This window comes from Lissotriton vulgaris, chromosome 7 (genome assembly GCF_964263255.1).
Source record: "Lissotriton vulgaris chromosome 7, aLisVul1.2, whole genome shotgun sequence".
Taxonomy (NCBI): domain Eukaryota; kingdom Metazoa; phylum Chordata; class Amphibia; order Caudata; family Salamandridae; genus Lissotriton; species Lissotriton vulgaris.
In genome coordinates this window covers 1,459,228,182-1,459,254,869 of record NC_141695.1, presented here as the reverse complement: position 1 = coordinate 1,459,254,869, position 26,688 = coordinate 1,459,228,182, and positions in this window count along the sequence as shown.

Below are 26,688 nucleotides of genomic sequence, written 5' to 3'. Positions count from 1 at the left end.
GAGGCGTTTAGACCCCTCACAAAGGCAGCATTAAAAAATTGTACTAGCATAGGGCCCCATAATTCAGCATTATCTTTAAATAAATCCGCTGGGATGCCATCCGGGCCTGCCGCTTTTCCACCCTTAGTTGCTCCAAGACTCACCATGACTTCTTTCAAGGTTACAACCAGATTTATATCCTTAACCTGTTCTACTTCAGATATATCAGATGTCTAATTATATGTCCCTTGTACAGGACTATACAGCTTGGAGAAGTGGGAGACCCATTCATCCTCAGTAATTGCTATTTCTATGCGTGCCTTATTAACATCATAAAGAAAGGGGGCATTTACCGCTTTCCAGAAGGCGGATGAATCTCTGGAAAGCGAGGCCTCACAGAGGGATTCCCAAGCATCCCTTTTTATTGCAAGTTTCCGATTTTTGAGTGCCTCATTATAGGTTTTTCTAAGCTCTCTAACCAATAAGACGTCACGAGGATTCTCGTGGAGGGCATTTTTAAGATTAAAACGTGCCTTTGTGCATGCTGAATCATACCATCTTCTATTTGTTTTCCCCTGGTTCTTTGACTCAATCCACAGAGTATCCCTGATAGAGGATGCAATGTAGTTAAAATGTTTAATTATGGACAGACTATCTGCTTGCTCATCCAAACAAATGAAAAAACTTTCTGTACATTTAGTTACCAAGTTTTTCAAGAATTGTTTTGGGAGCAGTTTGCTCCATTTAAGTGAGTAACCATTTTGCCTTCCGAGTATCACATCTGGGACTAGCTGTCTAACCGAACATTCCCTATTTAAATCACGAAAGGGGTTTTCAATCTCCAAAGTTAGTGGTCGGTGATCACTTAATGCCACATCAAGTGTCTCAGATTTTTTGATCTGACAACCATACCTGGTGGGGCATAATATAAAATCAATTGTAGTGGCCGCTCCCCTGCCAATAAAGGTAGGGACAAAGGGGGATCCTATCTGGCCAATTTCATTTACATACCCCAAATCACAAGAAAACAGAATTTCGTTTAACAGATCCCCACATGTGGTATGCTCAAAATGAGTGAGGCTAATGTCCTGGTCCAACATAAGACCACAAATGCCTTGTCGACCCCGTTTACAAAGAGCACAGTTAACCCCCCCCCCCCCCCCCCCCAATGACCATTACATCTTTTAAGTTTGTGTCCATTTCGTGCTTTAAATCATCACCCAACATTTTTATGGTCTGAACAATATCTGTCATTACAATGTTGTTATAAAAGTTTGATGATTACACTGGCGACCCTATTTATACCTATCTTCACCAGCTGATAATAACTATTATAAGATAGTAATTTAACTTTCTCATATTTAAGCTGGTTAGAAATGTACATACACAAACCACCCTTAGCCCTACCATGTGTACCCTGTACTGCCGATGTTTTATATCCAGGGATATGCATAGGCTCTATTAACCATGTTTCCTGTAGGCCCATGATTTCATACCCATTTACAATACTTTCCCATGTCATCTATACTAATATAATAAAGAGAGAGCCCAAACATTTGAGGCGGGTAATCTCAGGAGCCACAGCACCAATCACAACACTCAATACAGCGTTGGAGAGGGCACTTGCAGCAGAAGGATATAGGCTATGCAGACGCCCACCATATACATATAAAAGGTAAAAGAACCGTGCCAGCAAAGTAGTCCCTTGTGGGCGTGTCTGCGTTGTGCTGTGGGCGTGTGCTGGGGGCGTGACAAACGCTGGGGGCGTGTGGTACGTTCCGCCCTTCATGCCATGTCTCATATTGTGTGCTAATCCCACCCTGCTCCCTTTAAATACCCCTGCACCCCATAATCATAACCCACTCTTACTCCTTAAAATACCCCAACACCCTTAAACACTAACCCATCTTAATCCTATAAATATACCCTGTACCCCAAAACCCAAACCTATCCCTAAACCCTAAAAATACCCCTGTACACCAAAACCCAAACCTAGCCCTGAACCCTATAAATACCCCTGTACCTCAAAACCCAAACCTAGCCCTGAACCCTAAAAATACCCCTGTACCTCAAAACCCAAACCTAGCCCTGAACCCTAAAAATACCACTGTACCCCAAAACCCAAACCTACCCCTGAACCCTAAAATACCCCTGTACCCCAAAACCCAAACCTAGCCCTGAACCTTTAAAATACCCCTGTACCCCAAACCTACCCCTGAACCCTAAAAATACCCCTGTACACCAAAACCAGCCCTGAACCCTAAAATACCCCTGTACCCCAAAACTCAAACCGAGCCCTGAACCCTTACAATATCCCTGTACCCCAAAACCCAAACCTACCCCTGAACCCTAAAAATACCCCTATGCCCCAAAACCCAAACCTAGCCCTGAACCCTAAAATACCCCTGTACCCCAAAACCCATACCTATCCCTAAACCTATCCCTGTACCCCATAACCCAAAACTATATCTGAACCATTAACATACCCAAACACCCCAAAACATATACCTCAGTACCCCAAAACATATACCCCTATACCCATACTTACCTTATCCAAACATTAAAAAAACATGCTTTTACCATTCATGCATTTACGACGAATTTCTTTGTACATGTATGCGTGGTAAAAGCATATAAAATGTAATGCCAAGCATTATAATGGTACTTTCGTAATGAAAGTATGCGGAGTGATGGTATGCGGAAAGAAAGTTGCGGAATAATGGGTGTTTACCCTCCCCCGGTAAGTACATTGGTGGCACGGCGGCCCACATCTCCAGCAACATACTCATATTTTTTCACCACCCATTTGAAAAATGCACAGGTCTCTCTCATTGATGGCCAGCACCGACATACACTTTTAGACACACCTCCTGCCACAAGTTCTAGAATTGCGAACTTTAGAGCTGGGGAGCTACGTTCGAATCTCTGCATCAGCTCAACATCCTGTGATTCCAGGCAAATCGCTTTGTCTCCCCGTGCCTACCACAAATAATGTGTTCTTCTGTAATGTAAATTGTGCACATGCCATGTTGTCGAGTTTGCGCTCTATAATATTGCAAGGAAAAATAAAGTAGGGAAACTCGAGTTCACACACTACTGAACGTGCACTCTTAAGTGCATCTGCAGTGCACTGTGAATGTGAGTGTTTCACAGACCTGTCACAGATAAGAAATGCTATCAAAACGAAATCCTACAAAACAATATACTACTGGCCGGCAGCAATTCATACCCGGACAATGTCGGGACGGGCTGCTAGTATTATTTATTTTAGATTTGAATCCTGCCACATTCCAGAAAATGAGGCGACATGTTTTCTTTTTTTCAGTATTGGTAGTAGTGTTCCGGGGCGAGATGCTCTATACTGGGATTTCTAACCTCACCATAGCGTCCATTTCATATGGTCCATTAAATGTTGTACAATCTCCTACCTTCGCTGTTTTAATTTCGGAGATGTACTTTGTCAATTCACACTCTTGTTGAGTGACTCTTTCTGGTGGGGCAGAATCTACACAATTTAAAACGTCCATCCCGGCACAGGGTGAAAATACTTCGAGGTTCGCCTTTTCTATCACACTGCCTATCCAGATAGATTTTACAGGGAAGCTGGGGGTATCACTAATAAGTCAATCAACCGCTTCTAAGCTTGAGAATAGGTCAAACCGGTTTGATGTAGGAATGTTACAGCCATTTAATGCAGGAACTAAGGTACTCCCAACTTGAGTGTTTCCTATTTGACATCTTTCAAAGGTCCAGTGTGGTGGTCTTCGATAAAAATCACCTAGTTCCCACGTGACTATTCCTCCATCACCAATCTGGGAGTGCCAGCTCTGGAGATAGGGAATCACCCGTTTGTCCCTAAAGTTCACTATAACCAGGTCTCCCTCTATATCCTTGGTCATATGCCCCAACCACCCAACCCTTCTAACGTTTAAAATTTTCCCATCGATGTTAGGTTGAAGCGGTCTTTTTTTACTTAGCCAAAAGGCTACTTTGTTTTTTAGCTTGCAGGACAGCAGTTGAGCCTGCAAGCTGGAGTGCAGAAAAACGACACTTTCCTTTTCTCGCTCTGCTTTCATAAATATTGTGATGGAGGAAGCAGGCAGCTATTATGGCTGTACAGCGCCATTCACGTGGTGACGTAAGCGTTGTACAGCCAATAAAATTGATTCATTTTTTTCATGCCTGCCGGAGACCTTTTTTTGCGGCCGATTTGGTAAATATCGCGGCCATCGCGCTTGCCAGCTGATTTTGCGTTTTTTTTCTTTCATGAATCGCGAAATCCCGAAATGCTGGAGGGCGTGGTATGTCATCACTTATGTTGAGGATGCCTGGTAGCCCTACCAGGATCTCTTCGACAGCGTTCTGGAATATTTCCGCTGCAGAGGATATTCCGAAATTCAAATGCTTGTACCTCTGGAGACTTAGGTGCGGGCTGAATGTGGTGATGTACTGGTTGTCTTTGGCAAGGGCTAGTTGGTGATAGCCAGCGTTCAGGTCCAGCTTTGAAAACCATTGGGATCTGTTCAGGTCCGCTACGATGTCGTCCATGGTCCGCGTTATGTGGTGCTCACGATGAATGGCGTTGTTGGGAAGGCGCATGCCAATGCAGAGTCTGATCTTCCCTGGTTGGCGAGGTTTTTCTGCAATCACCATGGGTGATACCCACGGAGTGGGCCCGGATACCTTCTCTATGACTTCTTGATCTTTTAGTTTTTGCAATTCTTCCTGTACCGGAGGCCGTAGGTGGAACGGGATCCTCCGCTGTGGTAGGGCTGTTGGCGGGACAGTCGGGTCTATGTGCAGGCAGATGGGGGCTCCCTTTATCTTCCCTAGTCCTTTGAACAGGTCTTCGAACTGGCTCAGTAGTTCTTCCATCTGATCTGTTTGTACTCAGGTCTTCAGCCGCATGGCTACTGAGCAGCGTGTCTACTTCTTGGTGATGACCTGAATTTCAATGGTGATCTCGACGTCTTCTGACCGCACTGGCACGGTCATTTTACTTCTGAAGAGTAGTGGTGAGTCGCTTCCGTAGGCAAAGATCTGTGCTTTCGACGGTCTCACCTCTGGTCTGGGTCTCAATGTGTTGTACTGCTGGATTCCCATTACCGTCACTGAGGCACTGGTGTTGATTACCGTGTTGACGTCTGTCCCTGCAACCTGTACTGTGCAGCGGGGTTGAGGTCGCCTCCGGCTCTTCAGGGCCTGGGTAAATGTGATCCAGTACGTTTCTCCTTCGTCCGATGCGTCTTGTTGGTAGGTTGTTGGTTCCCTCTTCTTCCCTCCGGGCTGTGATGCAAGGGAAACTTATAGTTGCCTGACCATCTTCCTCATGTGTTTTGGTCTGTTCCCATCTCTGCGCTGCATTTTCTTTCTGCATACTGACGTGAAGTGGTTCGCAATGCCGCATTTGGTGCAGGTCTTTCCTTGTGCTGGGCATGCCTGTGCTGGGTGGTCTTCATACCCACAGTACCCACGTTGATTCTTTGGGGGTTGTGGCTGGCACCCACAAGGTCTGTAGGTCCTGTCTTGTGTCCTGACTGCGTTGGCTTTCTCTGTTTTGACTGCAACGCCTTTCTCTGCCCCTCGCACTAGCGCCATGTCCATTTACGCTGCTTGTGCCACTGACAGATCTTGCGATTGCGCCAGTACAAGGATGTCATTCATCAGAATGTTCAGTTGCCTGAGTATGAGGGGGTACGTAGAACTTGGCTGTGAATTCCAAGGATCAACTGAGCTCTGATTTCCTCTGCGGCCTGGTCCCCCGCGAGGTGAGTGGCGGCTAGTTCCGGAGTCATGCGTGAAAAGCGTCTACTAACTCGCCCTCTCTCTGCTTCGCTTGCCGGAGCTTAAAGTGCTCGAAGTCCGGGTTCATTTGTAGGTCAAAGTGGGCATTTAGGGCTGTGACCACTGCTGCGGTAGGTGCTTGATTAAAAGGTAGATTTCCTCCCCAGCATATTGGAGTAGCAACAAGCGTTTTACTGCGCTATTCTTTTCCCTTGTGGCAATGAAGTAATTCGCCAGGCGACGTAGCAAGGTCTGCCACCGCGGCACAACCGTGGAGGGATCCGCTGACTCACTGAATGGAGGCAGGACTCCTGAGGTCGGGTTTTAGGGAGCTGCTGGCGCAGGGTCCTGGGCAGCATTATCTTGATCTTCCATTGCACTAGACGTAGGTGCAGAGGGGTGGCTTGCCGAGGACGCTGGTGTCTTGTGGTGGGCCTAGGAGTGTAGGCGTCATTGCAGGAACCAGAAATCGTGAGGCTTGCACGCTTTCAGTGGTGTGCCATTCACTGGGCAGGAGTGGGCTAGTGCTGTGCTCTTTGGCTCCTTCTGGATGACCGCAGTTCGCCCCCTTGTGTTGTGGGACTGGAGACTTTCGGAAACTTCTGTGGCAGGTGGAGGGGCAGCTTTGTCTAAAGCCTGTGACCAGGGAGAGCTGCTTGCAACAGGCTGAGTCAAGCAGGGTGTAGGCTGTTACCCTATGAAGCTGATGAAGAGTATCAAATTCCTGTGAGCTGACGAGCTCAGGAGCCTGCACCTTCATGCTGTGAGTGGAACTGGTCCTGAGAGACAAGGCAGCATGCCCTGCAACCTATGAACTTTGCTTTTTTTCCCTACTGACGATTGAGGAATCATGAAACACGTGTCTAGGGATACGAATTGAAACTAATAATACAGCACTGGCTATGAACACTTTGAATTGAGCTAAGCGAGAAATAATGAACTACATGAACCATCATGCAAAAGGTAATTTCGTTGGGGGCATGTCTGGTGCGCTCCCACCTCCCTGAAAGTATCAAATTCCTGTGAGCTGACGAGCTCGGGAGCCTGCACCTTCATGCTGCGAGTGGAACTGGTCCTGAGAGACAAGGAAGCATGCCCTGCCACCTATGAACTTTGCTTTTTTCCCTACTGACGATTGAGGAATCATGAAACACGTGTCTAGGGATACGAATTGAAACTAATAATACAGCACTGGCTATGAACACTTTGAATTGAACTGAGCGAGAAATAATGAACTACATGAACCATCATGCAAAAGGTAATTTCGTTGGGGCGTGTCTGGTGCGCTCCCACCTCCCTGAAAGTAGGAAATTAAAGTCTACATTACGTTATAGGTATTAACACCTTGGCTGCTAAGTTTATTCCCGCTGGGTGCTGGATTCCCACATTTACCATTGTTTGTGACAAGGTCAACTCGTCATAAGCACAGGGCAGGTAAAACCCATGACGAGTTGACCTTGTCACTAGCATGGAAGTGGTTAAGAAGGCCAAGGTCATAATCTGTCTTGTAGGGCCAGAGAGTATCTAGAAAAACAGCAAACAAAAGTGGAAGTCGCAGCAACTTGAGGTTGTGGGCTAATGATCAACTTTTATAAATAACATTCCAACTCCGGAGTCCCCCAATAACGGTAGCGAGAAGGCAAAAAAATGCCGTAAGAGCCAATATAGTGGGTCTTTGTAACCATCTAGATATGTAGAAGAGATGAGCAAAGGAACCTCAGAAAAGGGTCTATGGGTCCAAAAGCAAATGTGGAAAATGCAACCCAAGTGATTTCTGAGATGTCTCTATAGAGGATCAAAGGAGTGCCACCTAGAATTGGGGAATATGGAACCGAAGGAATTCACAGATCACTCAATAATGGGTCCATTATGTACCCCAAGAGGGTATAAGTAAGACCCAAGGAATACCTTAAGTGCCACATTAGTGGGTCTATTGTTCCATTATCAGTGTTATTCCTAATCATGACCCAGTAGATTAACCTTGGCCCTCCGGCAATACAGGGGGACCAATTTAGAAGCTTAAGTGTGGAAAATAATTTGAGACCCTTACATCACTTTCGACTTTGCCTGGAGAGAATTTGTGTTGGGGACAAAACAAATCTGTCATAAGCTAGACACGTATTTGATTTATTAGCACGCCTTTCCTAGTCGGTAAAAACACAAGAAATTCAGACTTTTATCTATTAAGGGATTATTTGAAGCTAATTTTAGTGTACATTATATGTGCAAATATAATTGCAGAAGTAACAATTAGGTACAAACAGTGTGTTAAATAATGAAAGGCAACATGATATATCGTAGGAATTCCATTCGTATCTAGTCCAAGCCAATAATCATATTAGCACCAAAGATCTTGATAATATATAATTTAGTATTTAGATGTTGTTTGTAGTATATTTGAACTTCATTTATATTTTGCAGTCCAAACTTTGCGTACAGGAAAAAGCCAGATGGTAACCACATTTTTTGAAATCGGGTGATGACCTTGTCCAGTTACATTGAGTACAGATAGACTTCTTTGGAATATGAAGTTGTACTCCCCCTGAGAAAACTTCAAGGTCTCATTTTATAACATTTTGCGCATTTTCTATTAGAAACCAAATCCTTGTAATACATGATGTAAGGTGGTAAGAAAAGCATGGGAATAGTCTTACAAAGCCACTATAATGCCACCATGCCTTTCTCTAAATATGGCTCATTTCATGAATACATGAACTAGAAAAACACAATCAGAATAGATATAGCGGCATTTGCAAATGAATTCATATGGGGCGGGGTGACTTTGGGTCACGATGAGCTGGTACCTATGCTAATAAGGTTGGAAAAGCAAACCACATGACATTGAGAAGTCCCCCAAATGCAAAGAATAAAGTTCACGATGACTACCTCAAGAACCTCCTGTGGTGAATGCGCAACACCAAGAGATTCATTGACACCTTAGTAAAGTGTTTGTGTTCCTCCTAGAAGAGGTGATGACCCAACCATTCGTGTTTGTATGGTTTGTGAAACATGTACAATGAATGTATTTGCGTTACTGAGGAAGGCAGGGAAACATTAAAGGTAAGATAAGAGGCCCATTTTCTGACATTTCATTCCTTAACTCAAGCCTTTTCACCCTTTAACTGGATGTCCCAGAAGGACGTGTTATATAAGAAGAGAAAGGACAAGGGGTAATCCTGGCCTACACTGGCAGAAGGCCCCTTCTTCAGGTGTGCTTGAGACTGAGACAGAAAGAAACAAGCATTAGCAAAGCCAATATGCCTAGCCTTGACCAGATTTATTTTGGTAAACATAAGTAATGGGTTGTAAACGTGGAAAGATAATACAAAGGCCTGGTATTCTGGTGAATATATTGGTGCCGGAGACTACTAACGTGAAAACTTTTAACCTTCTGCTGTACTGGGATATACAGGAAAGATAAACATTCCGAAAAAATAAGGTCACAGCCACATGGCGCAATTACCAGTTGACTTGGCCAGTATTGTGCAATGCATGCTTTGCAAGTATTAAGTGAACACTATGTTTCAACACGTCATAAAAAATGGCCTAAGGAAAAAAAAAAGTCATGTGTGCAACTTAAAAATACCCTAGCATCGAAAAGGGGCATTGGTGCAGTAGTGCAACATACTGCAACAAAACAGAGCACTTTAATAACACTGATGAGTTCAGTGGTCTAACGGAGAATGATGAGGCCCCCTGCAGAATGTGAAGAAAGGCCATGAGTTTCCCATCTCTCACAGTCTTTCATTGGGTTTGGAAGGAATTGGGCCACTATGAAGGATTTTGGGGCCCCACAAGGGTTCCAGGGGCCTGCATCACGGCACTGGGTCAGTAAGAAGTGAGTGGAGATGGTTAAAATGTAGTATGCATGATCCCATGGTATCAAATAAAATAAAAACATGAATAAATATAAGCAGAAGACTATCACAATATCTGCATTATAAGGAAGCTTTGGCGGCTGTTTTCGGACTTCTATGGCGATCGACGTTTGGGCGTATGTGGCCTGCATTCTTGTTTAACCACTTGGATGCTAGGCGTTTTCCCCCCCTGTGCTGGAAAATGCCATTTTAGTGGCACCATGACGAGCTCAGCTCGTCATCAGCACACGACACCCGTGGGTGATGACGAGCTGAGCTCGTCATCAGCATCGAAGGGGTTAATGACCTTTTTTGTGGAACAGTGGGATTTGGATTATCATACCTTTATAATATACTTTTCGATTACATGGAATATACAATTTGAGGATGGTATAAATAAATCCAGCCCTGAAGAAGTTCTGTTGTACAGAACGAAACGCGTCGGCTGATTGTGGTATACAAATATAAGAAAATAAAAGCAATTGAACAAGTATCAAGACTCTGCACTTCAATAAGGACTTTAAGAGATATGACCTGATTGAATTTACTTTGCAAGTAGTGCCGGACCAAAATTTAGGATATTTATATTTTACTCTGCTGTAGGAGTGGTGCCCTTGGACAGGGGGCATCTTTGGAGCTGGCACACGGAATTTATTCTTTCTTAAATACTGATTGGTCTGTATATATCTGGAGGTTGGTGCTGTTTCTGGTTTGTTTGGTCCACTGTCCGTTTTTTTGGATCTACAATAGCTGCATTGCTTTATAAAAAAAACAGCACAGCAAACAAACCTCAGGGCTGCACGAATACAAAGCAGAGTTGTGCAGGAAAAATGCACAAAGGAACACAACATGCAATAAGGGAAGGAAATAGAGCAGATACTGAGTCATAAAACAGAAAATGGAACAGTAAAACACGCAGAAAAAGGAAAAATAAAACCTATGGCGTTTACATAACCATATTAAACCTCTTTAAAACCTGCTGTTTACCTTGTGAAGCCATGGTGATATCAGATATTAAGCCAAGTGCATCATACCACCCCACACAGAATTGTAACGAAATATTGTCTGTTGTTTCAATCAAGATTAGATGGATGCATGTACATTTTACAAACGTCAGAGCAATGAAGCAGAATTGCTCGAAGTCCTTATCTGTTAACAAATAAGGATTTTTGTCCAAGTTAGATCATAGTGGAATTTTTATTTTTTAAGTTTTGTTCCCGTTGCCCGCCTGAACTAGCTTCTCCCACATTATATTTTTATCTGATGTTTGGCTAAGTGGGGTCAGCTATCATGTGCATTTTTCTAGGCTAATCACTTAATCTCCCCGTGCCTCAAAATACAATAATACCATTCTGACAAGGAAATGCAAGAAACAAACACATTTCTTTGTCAGAATGGCATTTTTATTGTATTACTCGAGTGCAACACCCAAGATACCCAGCCCTGCTTGGGAACTTACAGCCTGATTCATGAAGTAAAATTGCGCCCGCAATCGCTGCGAAAATGCAAATGCGGGCGCAATTTCCGTAATCGGCATTCAACATCAAAATAGCGAATTCGCAAACACAGAATAGCGAATTCGCTAATATATTCGCAGAATCCCGGCAGGTGAGCATTAGCGAATCGGAAAATGCGAGAAACCACGGATTCTGCGAAAATAATAGCAAATTCGCTATATAATCGCAATCGGTATTCAAGAAAAATCGCTATTAGCGAAAACCCAAAAATCGCATTTTGCACCGCGCAAAATAAGGACAACTCAAAGCAGGTGGTAACCATAAAAGCCATGGAAAAAAAACTTTCAAAAAACCATTGTCCAATCACCAACAGGTTCTGGCCTGACCAATCACACATAAGGACCATCATCAGCAGCAGCATTAGGAGTCCCACAATGCCAGGAATGTACATGGTGGTGAGGCGTCGAAGGCTACAGCGATTAGCACGGAGGAGACGCAGGATCCAGGACAGGATATTCCGCCAGCGGGTCACCTTGCTGGGCCAAACCAGAGAGCAGATATATGCTAAATACAAGCTGAATGGGGAAATGATAATGCAGCTAATACAGGACCTTGACCCCCTGATGCAGCACCCAACAAGCCGTACCAATGCGGTGCCTACACATGTGCAGGTATTGTGTAGCCTGCACCTCCTGGCCTCCGGGAGTTTCCAGGGGATAGTAGCGGCTGCTGGGGGGATATCCCAGCCCACCATGTCACGCTGCCTCCACACTTTTGTTGACGCCATGCTCTCCCAGCTACACCGTCACATCAAATTCCCCGCCAGCCAACAGGAATTGGACATGACCAAGCTACAATTCTACAATGTAGCCCATTTTCCACATGTGCTCGGATGCATAGACTGTACCCACGTCGCCATCTGCCCACCAGCTGCCATGGAGTATATGTTCCGCAATAGAAAGTCCTACCACTCCCTCAACATCCAGATGGTCTGCAATGCTAAGACATACATCACTGACATTGTCGCACAGTACCCAGGGAGTACCCATGACTCCTTCATTTTCCGGCACAGCGGCCTCCACACACGACTGGTCAGGGGAGAGTTTGGGGAAGGACACCTACTTGGTAAGTACACTTTGTTGAAAATGTCACATTGCTAAGATGTAACAGCGCGGCACAGGCAATCACCATCTGCTCCTCTCATTCAGGTGACAGTGGCTACGCCCTCCGTGAATACCTCCTGACCCCATACCTCAACCCTGCTACACCCCAGCAACGGCGCTACAATATTGCACACATACGGACAAGGAATTGCATAGAAAGGACATTTGGCCTGCTCAAGAGCAGGTTCCGCATACTGCACAAGACAGGTGGGGCCATGTATTACAGTCCTGCAATGTGCTGCCGCATTGTGGCTGTCTGCGCAATACTACATAACATTGCAACCAAGCGCCGGATACCTGTTGACATCTCTGGCAGTGAATCTGAGGGGGACAACCGGCCACCTGCACATGCGCGCCATGCACATGGGGAGAACCCAGCAGAAGGGCACAGACGTCGCAACCACATCACAGTGAACAGTTTCTAGTACAACCTCTTCCATCACCCCACAAATCAACAATGCATGCAAAATGTAATGATGACACAACGCTAATGTGTCTAGCAAAATAAATGTATTTGTTCAATTCACAAAAAATAAATAAGGTTCCAGTACAAATAACTCCTACTAACAGTATTACAGCATACTTCTGTGTATTAGAACATGGCAGGCTTAACGTCAACCTGTGCCAATGAAAGTCTGAAGTTCTCAGGTGCGCCTACTGCGCGTTGCGCCCAAGCGCCTCTGAGGGGCATCCTCCTCCAGGGCTTCAGGACCTGGCGTGGGCCTGGTGCTGCGGCTGTGTGGTGGGATCTGTGAGGCTGAGTGGCTGCTGATGCTGGACGCCCCCTCACTAGCATCATCACCCCCCACAGTGGATGGTATTGCTGGAGGGTGTAGTGCCATGACGGCCGTGGTGAGGTGCTCCAGGACCCTGGTCATGTCCTCACTGCACTGGACTAGTTGGTGCTGCTGTGTCAGGGAGCGCCGCGCCAACAAAGAAGTAGCATTTGCAGCTACATAACTTGCCCTGCTGTATGAGGCCAGCCGGCTCATAAGTTGACGGTGGTGGCGGCGTGCTGCACTGCGCTGTGTGGACATTGCAGCGGTGTTGGCCTCCATGGCTGCAGCCATGCGGGCAATTCCCTCACCCACACCTGCCATGGCTGCAGTCATGTTGTCTAAGCGCTCCCCCACACCTGCCATGGCCGCCCTCATGCCGTCCACGTGGCCTGCAACTGTGGCCACATTGCGCCCTATCATATGGAGCTGCAGCTGAATAGCTCCTTGCTGTTGTGCCTGGCGCTGGTGTATCCGCAACATGCGTCTTTCAACGCTGAGACGCGCCAGTCCCTGTTCATTGGCCCACCTGCTTGCTGGAGTGGAGTGCTGGCGTGACCTGCCACGCCTGCCCTGCTGGCCTGAGTCTGTGGCTGGCCGCTGTGTGGCAACTGGCGCGGGCCCGGATGTTGTGGCGACAGCTGCTGGGGGTGTGACCGCTGGTGTTGCTGGTGCGCCAGATGCAGGGGGTGTGACTGCTGGTGTTGCTGGTGTGCCAGATGCAGGGGGCACAATGGTAGCTGCCCTGGCTGCGGCTCTAGGTGGTGCAGCGGTAGCAGGAGGCACAATGGTAGCTGGCCTGGCAGCGGCTGTGGGTGCTGCACCAGTCGCAGGGGGGACACTGCAGGTGGATCTGGCTGCTGGTGTTGATGCAGCGGCAGGGGCTGGTGCCTGGGTTGGTGGTGGCACCTCCTCCTCCTGGACCTCCTCATCAATTTGCAGCCTTTCACTATCGCTGCTTTCGCCACCTGTGGGGGTAAGTGGTGGATCATTAGTTGCATGTATCTGGCAGACGTGCAGTTGCTACATGCATGCTGGGTGACATTCCCTGAATGGCTGTGGCTTTGTGTGCTTTGGGACCTGTCTGGCTGCATTGTGGTACTACAACATTGTGGCCAGACTACATCTCCCACAATGCTTCAGGACATTCCTTGATGTGCAACTATGGCATGCCTATGGGACATTAGGGGAGCCTATTTGGTCATGGACATTCATAGGGGGCAGGGTCGCAGTCGCATGCCACTTACCTTGGGTGTCTTGGGTGGTGCGGGATGAGTCTAGTCGTGTAAATCCTATACAGGCCTCCTTCTCCAGGGTGTCCTCCACCTGGTCCTCCATGGCAGTATTGGGTGGGACAGTTGGTCCTCCTCCTCCAGTGCCCGAGGACTCTCCAAGGCGCGCAGCCACCTTCTCCTTGGCACGGCCTCGGAGGTCATACCAGCGTTTCTTTAAATCCTCTAGGGACCTGTCCGCCACTCCCACGGAGTTCACAGTGGAGGCAATCCCCTGCCATATCCTGCGTTTCTCTTGTTCAGGGACCCTCCTGGAATCTTTTCCAAACAGTCTCTCATGGTTTGCCACTACCCCCTCTATCAGGTGTTCTAGCTCCTGCTCGGAAAATTTTAGTTTCCTTTTGCGCCCAGACGAGCTGCTGGTGCCAGGTACAGGTTCCTCAGACATTGTAGCAGAGTTGTGGTTCTGTAGTTCTCTCCTGTATTGCAGCAGCTCTCCAACTTGCTCCCTCTCAGTCAGCCTCACTGTGGAGAATGGGGGTGGGAACTGGCAGCTTCCTGGTTGTGATGTCATCACTGGGCTCGAAATGCGACTTCCCGTTTTCCCGATCTCGCGAGTTTGCGATCTCGCAAATAGCGATATCGCAAATAGCGATATCGCTATTTGTGAGCTCGCAATCCCGGCGCGGGTAGCCGAAAATAGCGATTTTTCTGCGATTATCGGTAATCGCTAACGGAATTTGCGATCGCGTGTGAATCGCTTTTTTTTTATCGCAATTCTTCATGAATTCAGATTTGCGATTTCTGAATAGCGATTCGCTTTTTTTCGCTATTACAGAATCGCAAATGCCGATTTTCATGAATATGGCAGATAGTGCAAGAATGCGTATCAATAGAGCTCTGCAGAGTTCCATGTGCATATTCTAGGCGAATGGGGCAACACATCCTCTGTGTTTAAAAAATAAATAAAATGATTTCCATATTTCATTAAAAGAAATTCGTTTTTAATTTAAAAACACAAACCTGTTGCCACCTCACTCTCTGATAGACACGGTTTTAAGATGTGTCTTGAAACGCATTCTTATTATGCGTTTCGAAGCAGCACCTGCCATCTTGTGTATTGCTTTTAAAAGACAGCATTTTTCTTTTCAAAGACAGCCCTGATTTGTCCCTTAGCAGTCTCTGAAGAGCTGTCTGGCCTTCATAAAAGGTCAAAACAGATAAAGTTTTTAACAATAAATAGTAACCCTGGATCTGATGTACACAACATTTATTGAGAACGTACACATTGTTCACAAACTAAATGTTTCACTCATAGCTGATCGCTGAAGTGGGCTGGCTTACTGCCCCATGCTGTATGTTGGGCATAAATAGAGGGATTAACAATAAAACAGACCAATGGGTGAAGTGGGTTGGCAAAAGCCTCTATATTTATATTACCTACTGGCGGTCTCCAGTAGGTAGTTATAGTTAGAAACTAGTTTCCATAGGAAAAGCATTGTTTGATTTGCTAATAACTTTGGCATCGTTTTCTGAATCTTCGAGAAATTCTCCAAAAGAAAAGTCTATCCAGGCCAGCTCCTATCCTGAAAGATTGGGGGTGATTCATCAAGTGGGGGCTGAGAAAAAAAGGGGGGTCCCAAAACGCGTTTTTTGAGTTCATTTCCATAGGAAATTTTGAGACAGGCTACAGCCCCAACTGCTGAACGGAATTACCACAAATTTGGCAAAAAGGTAGTGCTTGGTTCAGAAAACAACCTTTTTTTAAAAAAAATTGTGTAAATCCGTTCAGTAGTTGCTGAGAAATTAAAAAAATAAGAGAAAAAAAAATCTATTTCCCATAGGAAACTTTAGGCAAGGCTACAGCCCGAACTGCTGAACCGAATTACCCCAAATTTGGCAAAAAGGTAGCGCTTGGTTCAGAAAGCAAACTTTTTAAAAATGGTTTAAATCTGTTCAATAGTTGCAGAGAAATTAAAAAAATTAAAGTTTTGATATCTATGGCCGCTGTGGATTTGCGAACCCTCCTGACCACAAGCTTTATTCTAATTGGCTGTCGACACTCCAAACCAGGAAGTGTTGGCAGCCATTTGTGACTCGGTAGAACCGAGTCACAAGAAAACAGAGAATTAAGCCGGAAAAACAAGAAAAGGGGGCAGGGTAAAAACAGGCCTGCTCAGGGGGTCCCACAAGGACCCCCAGGGCGAAAAAAAGGATTTGTTTGTATTTCTGCAGCAATAACGCTGGGGCCGCGAATCCCACCAACATTTTTTCAAAAATAAAGCACGGGCTTCATTTAAATGAGGCCCTGAGTATGCCAGGTCCCGGGGGCATTGCCACAAAGATAATAGCGGGGCCTGCGGGGGACCCCGCAGCCCAGGCGACAGCCACCTCTCCGGGGCCTATTACAATGTATGCGGGGCTATATGGCCCCCCCCCAGCCCCGGGGACCGCCACCTCCTGGGGGCTGTAAAAAAAGCGTGGGGGTCCCAATCCCCCCCACGCTGCCCCAGGGACCGCCTCCTCCCCCGGGCTTTTATAAGAAACCATGGGGGACTTGTGCCCCCTCCCCCGCAGCCCAGGGGACCACCACCACCCCAGAGCTGTTTTTCAAAATAAAAATTCTGTTTGGGGGGCTCGAGTCCCCCACACGCCCCGTGGACCACCTCCCCGGGGTACAAATATTGGAAATTGGGGGGTCTGTTACTGACCCTTAAGCCCCGGGGACCAACAGGGAGGGGACGGGAGTGTCATTTGAGATGTCATCAGTGATGTCACTAACATGTCATGAATGATGTCATATGTGACATCAGCAGTGCATTGCGGGGCACGAGTTAGTTAGCTGGACTAACTATAATGCCGAAATTTCTCTGGTTTTGTACGAGTGAAATGTCTAACTAACAATAACGTGCCTGAAACCTATGGTTTTTTCAGTGAATTTCTAAGGCTTTTTAAATGCTTATTTCTAACTATAACGTGCCTGACACCTATGTTTTTTCAGTAAATATATATATATATATATATATATATATATATATATATATATATATATATATATATATATATATATATATATATATATATATATATATATATATATATATATATATATATATATATATATATATATATTACCTACTGGTGGTAGCCAGTAGGTATATATAGTTAGGACCTGTTTCCATAGGAAATCCCCAACATTCTATTGGGAATAACTTTGGCGCTAGTTGATGAATCTTCGCAAATTTCTCAAAGAAGATGGCTCGCTCCGCTCCGCTCCTTCCCTGAAAATTTGGGGGGGAATCGTCAAGTGGGGGCTGAGAAAAAAGGGGGTCCCAAAACGTGTTTTCCCCATGTTAATTTCCATAGGACCTTTAGACTCGGCTACAGCCCGAATGGCTGAACGGAATTATTTGAAATTTGGTAAAATGGAAGAGACTGGTTCACAGATTACGCTTTTTTTTAAATTATGTAAATCCGTCCAGTATTTGCTGAGAAAATTGCATTTAAAATCAATTATATATCTATAAGCGCGCACGCGTGCGCGCACTGTCCCCGCCTGCCTGCCTGAAATGGGGCCGCCGCGCTGCCCGCGGCGACCCGGAAGTGCTGGGGCCGGCCGGCCAATCCTAGCGCGGCCGGCTGGAAATGCCCGCCCCCGCCGCGAGGGGGAAGAAGGAAGATGGCGGCTGACTTTGCAGGGCTCCCGTGATGGGAGGGAGCCCTGCCACCTGTAAGAGAAGCGTCATCTGCGGCTGACTGCCCAGCTGACTGCCCAGCCCGTTTTGGTCCCCGCCTGCCTGCCTAAAATCGGGCCGCCGCGCTGCCCGCGGTGACCCGGAAGTGCTGGGGCCGGCCGGCCAATCCCAGCGCGGCCGGCCGGCAATGCCCGCCCCCGCCCTTCATGACTCGGCTCGGTCCGCTTCGGGAGCAGGTCAGCCCGTCATGTCAGCCCAGGGAGGTCCGGTGCCTGCCGCGTAGGGAGCGCTGGCCGCCTCCCTCTGGCGCTGTCAGTGGAGCGCGGTCACAGCACTTCCCCTCAAACTGAGGGAGGAGACAGGCAGAGCAGCCGCGTAGCTAGGGGGGGGGCGAGGGGGGCGGTCCGCCCCAGGCGGCACCTTTTTTGAGGCGGCCGGCCGTGCAGCACTGGAGGCCCGTTGCGGCCGCAATTATAATTTATTTGGGGAAGTGTTGTTGCGCCGACCCGGTGGCTCATTGCTGCGTTGGCTGCATAAATAAGTATTCCTTATAGCACAGATGCTGCAAGCCGGTCAGGGACATGGCATTCATGTGACGTGGTCACGTGATTGAAACAGTGTATTGACCAACTCGGGGCCGGGTCCGACCAGAGCCTGCTGGCGGACTGTGCTGACTGAGCATGTCCCAACCCGGGGTGGGGGCACCTATTCATCTGCCATGGATGGCGCCATCTTCGCTCGTCACTTGCCTCGAATTGAAGTAAGTGAAAAATCTGAACTTGTTAAACTGTCAGTGCTTTTCAATAAAACTGATGTCCCTTTACTCGTTTCATTACGGAGGTTGCACACGAAATTTGAAAGGGTTTTCTGAACGGCCAATCTACTCCTAGCGGTCACCTGTGGGAAGTGGAAAACAATCAACTTGGGTCCAAAAAAAACATATAGAAGAGTGCATGAGTTGTGTAAAGAACAGAATGTAACACAAGTGCTTCACTGAAAGTGGGACTCATTAAAACACATCAATGAAGCACACAGATTTGACAATCCTCAGGCCTCCAAGAAGTCAGCAGTAATCCTGAAGAATACGTTGCTTTGCTTCAGTAATGCTTTTTGGGTGGATTCCCTAGCTCACTACAGATTCCGCAGTTTTAAAATACCCCAAGGTGCCAGACTGGTTCAGGAAATATTTACACAGCAGTATCCACACTTTCTGATAGATGCACTGTGCGGCTCCGCTTTGATATTATTGAGTCCGGATGGGGCAAAGAGATCTGCAATTAAGTGCCACCCCCACGCACTGACATCTTTCTTGACTCGCTCAGTGCCCTTGGCCGCAGAGCCAAAATAACAATCAAGATAAAAGTGTGCACATCTCTATCTTGAGACCTTTTAGATGGAAAAAGAGACCAATTTCAAAGAATGAGTGGGGGTCGAGGGGGGCATTGAGGAATGTCCCTTTACTCATTTGATTAGGCCACATTTATAACGACTGAGCAGTCTAGAAAGCGATTAGGTAAAGCTTCTTATTTTACGTTAGAGCAGAAGAAATTAAAGTACACCTGCTCAAAATTTCGGTAGTGGAGTCTGCAGTGCGCCGTGGCTACATTCCATACCCCAGCGAACGTTGAGGTGTGCTACTGCTTTCAAGTGGGAGAACCCATGAAAAACAGTCCTTATCCGCCTCCCTCTCTGTTTATCCCCCACTACAGCAGTCGCTATTCTCTGTACCTGAGGTGAGCAAGTGGCAAGCAAACTGCAGTTTTTTTAAAAAGATTATCTAACCCACTACAATAACTGACCACAAAAATTTACAGAAACATTCTTTTGTTTACAGTGGCACAGCACACACTATAAATGACTGATGCAGACTGGAGTCCTCGTTTTGTATAACAGTACGAACAGTTTAGAACAGGACTAGGTGCTTCAGTTTCTGGTGCTTTGCTTTCCAGCAGTTTTAACATCTTCTTAGAATGTCTTGTTGCTCAAATGGGTTTAACTGCTCATATTTATATGTTTTCCTGTTTTTCATTGCTTGATTTTGGTTGCGACAAAGTGTCCCTCATATTTGTTAAAATGTCACTCATAATTACGGTGAATTTATGAAAATGCCACACACAGCAATCTGAAACCTTGGCAGCTATGGTTTTCAGCCACTACTGTGCTTAAATAACCATCATGCATTCACCAGCCATCCATCCATGTTCCAGCCAACAATCATGCATCCATCCAACACCCAGCCACCCTCCCACCCACCATTCATGCACCCCATCCATCCACCCACCCATCCATCCATCCTGCATCCATCCATCATTCATGCATCCATTCACCCATCTATCATGCATGCATCCATCCATGCAGCCACCCAACAATCATTCATCCATCATGCATCCAACCATCGTTCATGCATCAAAAATCGGATCCCTAGGGCTGCTCAGGTGGTCCCACAAGGATATTAACATATTTAAACGTTATCCGCTAATAGAATTAGCATTTTCAAAACCTTGCAAATTCACTGAAAAAAACATAGGTTTCTGGCCTTATATATCTATATACTAGCTTTTAAAAAACCAATGAAATTCACTGAAAAAACCATAGGTTACACACTATATATAGTTAGGAATTAGCCTTTAAAAAACCAATGAAATTCACAAAAAAAACATAGGTTTTAGGCCTTATATAGTTAGGAATTAACATATAAAAAACCATTGAAATTCCTCCTATATAGTTAGCTGGACATTTTATTGATATAAAACCAATGAAATTCGACATATAGTTAGGTGCACTAACTATATATTTCCCGCATCCGCAATCCAATGCTGATGATGTCACATATTACATCATTCATGACATGGTCAGTGACATCACTGATGGCATCACTGATGACATCATCCAGTGTCTGTGTGTTTTTGTAAAGTTTAAATATGTTTTACATATTGAAGAATGAGAGGATGTATAAGAGTATGGATGAAGGATTTGATTGTATAAGTGAGTAAGTATGTGTTAGTATATCTGTGAAAATATAAGCTGTTCTGTGTTTAACTGTATAGATGAAGAAATCAAAGTGTGATTGATTCTTTACAGGACTGAGTAGGTGTGTGAGTAACTCCATGGATGAGTGGCAGTGTGTGAGTGTCTGCATAGGTGTATGAGTGCATATGATAGTGTTGCAATGATGAGTGACAGTATGTACGAATGACCTTATGGGTGAATGAATGAATTTGCATGTAGACGTAGGAATCAGTGAGTGGGTATGTAGTAAATGGTATTGGTGTGTCAATAGGTTAAAAAATGATACTCTGTATTTTACACTAGGTGTATTAGAGTGTAAGGAGGTGCATTGTATTATCACATGAAGTATATCATCAGTGGTGTGATTATTGATGTTAAATGAGCTGTCATCAGTGATGTCATCAGTGATGTCACTGACCATGTCATGAATGATGTAATATGTGACATCATCAGCATTGGATTGCGGATGCGCGAAATATATAGTTAGTGCACCTAACTATATGTCAAATTTCATTGGTTTTATATCAATAAAATGTCCAGCTAACTATATAGAAGGAATTTCAATGTTTTTTTATATGTTAATTCCTACCTATATAAGGCCTAAAACCTATGTTTTTTTTAGTGAATTTCATTGGTTTTTTAAAGGCTAATTCCTAACTATATATAGTGTATAACCTATGGTTTTTTCAGTGAATATATATATATATATATATATATATATATATATATATATATATATATGAGATGGTTAAATGCTTTTTCTAAGACAGGATCTAAAACGGGAGACACGAAGAAGGCAAGTACGAGGAGAGAAAGGAAGAGAGGGGATAGACAAACAGGGTGGAGAGCAAGGTGAAGTTGAAGAGTGGGGTAAGGGAGAGGCAGAGAGCCCAAGAGAGGCTGGAGGCAAATTAAAAGTGGCAGCATTTGAGCAGGGCACGTATGGCCTGCCTCATTTTGCGCTTCAGTTGGAGAGAGGAACAGCACAAAAACAAAATATTATGGCAGACAGAGCTGATATAACAAAGTTATTAAAACAGTGGCACACAGTGAAGGAGGTATTGCACTAATGCACTTTAAAAAAACAAATACATTAACTAAAACCATCAGAGGTGCGTGTCAATTACCACCTGTTAGTTGTGCTGAACCACTTCATCTGTTCCTGGAAAGAAGGGGAAATACCAGTACCTGTGAAGACCCCCAAGTAGGCTACTCCAAGACAGTAAATACTTAACTTTAGGCACAGAGTTACCAACATTTATGCAACACAGTGGTGCCTTAAAATCTGCAGCGCTGCATCGTGCACATGTTCAAATGTTGCGCAGCACCACATTTGCTAAGACTTGTATCCCGGTTATGTTGTCTGAGTGAGTGCAAAAAAACATGTATTGTGCAGCACTAAGCATTGTGCTACAGCATAAAAGCGAGCTAGCATAAAATGTGTACTCTAGGTACACCTTTCATTACAAATGTGAAAGAGAGAACAATAGGTTACGGATAAGATGTGAAAATGTGTAATTTTTGATAAACTACAAGTTGTGCATATGGTTATCGTGCAACATTGTACTAGCCCATTGTTTCATTCCTGTTTGTTAATGTTAAGATTTGATGTAGAACTAGGTACCACCATGGATGTCAATTTACCAAAATGCCAGAAGAAGCAGAAGGGATATCATTCATCCTTTGACCTTATTGATATCACAGGTAGTGACATCATAGAACCTTTGACCCCCAATCTTCCCATAAAATGGTGTAACTTGACCTGAACCCGGATGACATCACAATAATTGAGCATCACTGAAGTTAAATTATAAACATGTCATTAATATAAAAATACAATACAAATGTCTCATTCGGATGCACATATATTAGGGTGCAGACATAACTTTGAAACAAGTGAGGCAACTAGTGCACTTTAAACAAACTTTCACATAAATCTGTAAAAAAAGCTGTGTGCTAGGAAAGGACACTTGTTAAATATATACCTACTTTTATGGTATGCAACGTCAATGAAACTTGATGTACCACAGGAGTTGACCCCCTTTTTAGGTCTCGCTGAGCCAGCGCATGCGCTGTGGTCTGGTGAGACTTTTAGTAAGGACTTCAGAAAATGCTACCACTGTGGCCTAGAGCTTGTGGTCACGCTCGCGGCCGCGTGCTTCCGAGTAGAGGTGCCATCTGGCTTTCCTCTCTCGTCATGGGTCATCAGCTTTCAAGATACAAGAGCTTTCTTTCACATTCCTGAAGTTGATAGCTTCCTTTAGTTTTTTTTTTTTACATCTCGCTGTATGGGATGGCCCTAGCAGTCTTTGGTCTGGAGATCATTTTTGGGATCCTTCCGTTGTGTGTTTTAGAGCTGTGTATTGTAGAATTTATTTCACCATAAAACATCGGACAGGTTTCTACCTCACTAATTGGATTTGAACGACCCATGGCATGCATTTAACCAAAGCTGTATCCAAGACTTGATTAGTCAAAAGGAAACGCGCTGTGTTTCATAAAGTTCCTAATTAAATATACCATTCCGTGCAATGTATTTTTCACAAAAGGCACACTACTTTTTGTTCGCGTGTCTAATAAGTTAAAGGTAACTCCGTAACACTGCACGACTTTATAGTTTGTTGCAATTGTTTGGACATTATGGCTTGCTATGTACTTTCTATATGTACCCTTATTGTACATTTCGGTGCCGGGTCTCTAAATATGCGGCAGTTTTATATAAAATGTTTTGGGTGAGAACAGAAACCTTATTTTTGCAGAGGGCATGTTGTTTAAATGCAAAACAAAGCAAGAATAAGCGCTCGCTTTTATTATACCTTTAAAGGCACCTTGCCTTATAATGCAAGTGTACATAGACAGCTGCAGTCCATTGTTTTTGTGGCTTAGCTTCAGCCGCTTTCACGGTGCTGCTTCCAGGGCTTAATTTGTGATTCAAGATGTGCTGGGCCTCTTATGGCGTTAGCTTTCCTTAAAGTACACTGTACGCGTATCTCCCTTCTGTGCGCAAAATGTAATTTCCATAAGTACACTTTTTATATGTTTTGTATACATTGTACAACATATTTTCTTTGTATATTTGTTTACAATTTACTGTCAATTAATGCACTTTACTTCACACATAACACATGTGTTCAGGTGTCTGCTGTTCATTGTTGGTTGCTCTTATGAGTTGAAGTACATAAAAAAGTGAGACAATTCAACCGTATTATTGGGGAGGGCATGTTTAAATGCAAAAAATGAGAAATTCAGCACTTGCGGTTTACTAAATTTGAAAAGCAACTTCTTTCTTAATGTACGTGTACTTAGCCAGCTGCATTTCCTTGTTGTTTTGGGATTAGCTACAGTCGCTTTTATAGTGCTGGTTACAGCTGCTTTTATAGAGCTAAATTTGTGACATGATAGGTGCTGGGACTCTTATCAGGTGGAAGATTTTAAAGGATTTTTTTTGTGTTAGCCTGAATAAGAAACTGCCTAGAAACCATACAATTCTGGAGGGCATGTTGTTTAAAGGCAAAAATTAGACACTCGGCACTCATGTTTATTTTACGTTAAGACGCAACAACACTTACAATGCACCTGTGTCCAGCCAGCTGCAGTTCCTTGTTGTTTATGACTTAGCTACAGCTGCATTCATAGTGCTGTTTACAGCCCCTTTGCTAAAGCTTAATTTGTGATGTAAGAGGTGCTGGGGCTCTTATTAGGCAACACAGCTGCATTTACAGTGCTGTTTACAACCACTCTCCTATAGCTTAACCCTTTCGATGCTCATGACGAGCTCAGCTCGTCATGATGCACAGTTGAGCTGTGCTGATGACGAGCTGAGCTCGTCATGAATAAAGGGGCTTTTAAAAAAAGTCAGCACCGGAGGGGAAAACGCCTAGCAGCCAAGGTGTTAATTTGTGATGAAAGAGGTGCTGGGGCTCTTATTAGGCTCACACTGCTCTCATTACGCTTCCATTTCACTCACACTGCTCTCATTACTCTTCCATTTCCCTCACACTGCTCTTATTACTCTCCTTCCATTTCACTCACACTGCCCTTATTACTCTCCTTCCTTTTCACCTACGCTGCTCTTATTACTCTCCTTCCTTTTCCTCGCACTGCTCATATTACTCTCCTTCCTTTTCACTCACACTGCTCTTATTACTATCCTTCCTTTTTACTCACACTGTTTTATTACTCTCCTTCCTTTTGACTCGCACTGCTATTATTACTCCCCCATTTCACTCACACTGCTCTAATTACTCTTCCATTTCATTCACGCTGCTCTTAAGACTCTCCTTCCTTTTCACTCACACTGCTCTCATTACTCTCCCATTTCACTCACACTGCTCCTATTACTCTCCTTTCATTTCACTCACGCTGCTCTTATTACTCTCCTTCCTTTTGACTCACACTGTTCTTATTACTCTCCTTCCTTTTGACTCACACTGCTATTATTACTCTTCCATTTCACTCACACTGCTCTAATTACTCTTCCATTTCACTCACACTTCTCTCATTACTCTTCCATTTCACTCACACTGCTCTAATTACTCTTCCATTTCATTCATGCTGCACTTATGACTCTCCTTCCTTTTCACTCACTCTGCTCTCATTACTCTTCCATTTCACTCACACTGCTCTTATTACTCTCCTTCCATTTCACCAACACTGTTCTCATTACTCTTCCATTTCACTAACACTGCTCATTACTCTTCGATTTCACTCACACTGCTCTCATTACTCTTCCATTTCACTCATGCTGCTCTTATGATTCTCCTTCCTTTTGACTCAAACTGCTCTTTTTACTCTCCTTCCTTTTGACTCACACTGCTCTTATTACTCTCCTTCCTTTTGACTCACACTGTTTTATTACTCTCCTTCCTTTTGACTCGCACTGCTATTATTACTCTCCCATTTCACTCACACTGCTCTAATTACTCTTCCATTTCATTCACGCTGCTCTTGTGACTCTCCTTCCTTTTCACTCACACTGCTCTCATTACTCTCCCATTTCACTCACACTGCTCTTATTACTCTCCTTCCATTTCACTCACATTGCTCTTATTACTCTCCTTCCTTTTGACTCACACTGCTCTCATTACTCTTCCATTTCACTCACACTGCTCTAATTACTCTTTCATTTCACTCACACTGCTCTCATTACACTTCCATTTCACTCACACTGATCTCATTACTCTTCCATGTCACTCACACTGCTCGTATTACTCTCCTTCCATTTCACTCACTCTGCTCTCATTACTCTTCCATTTCACTCACACTGCTCTCATTACTCTTCCATTTCACTCACACTGCTCTCATTACTCTTCCATTTCACTCATGCTGCTCTTATGATTCTCCTTCCTTTTGACTCATTACTCTTCTATTTCACTCATGCTGCTCTTATGATTCTCCTTCCTTTTGACTCAAACTGCTCTTTTTACTCTCCTTTCTTTTCACTCACACTGCTCTTATTACTATCCTTCCTTTTCACTCACACTGCTCTTATTACTTTCCTTCCATTTCACTCACACTGCTCTCATTACTCTTCCATTTCACTCACACTGCTCTTACTACTCTCCTTCCTTTTCACTCACACTGCTCTTATTAGTCTCCTTCCATTTCACTCACACTGCTCTCATTACTCTTCCATTTCACTCACACTGCTCTCCTTACTCTTCCATTTCACTCACACTGCTCTTACTACTCTCCTTCCTTTTCACTCACACTGCTCTTATTAGTCTCCTTCCATTT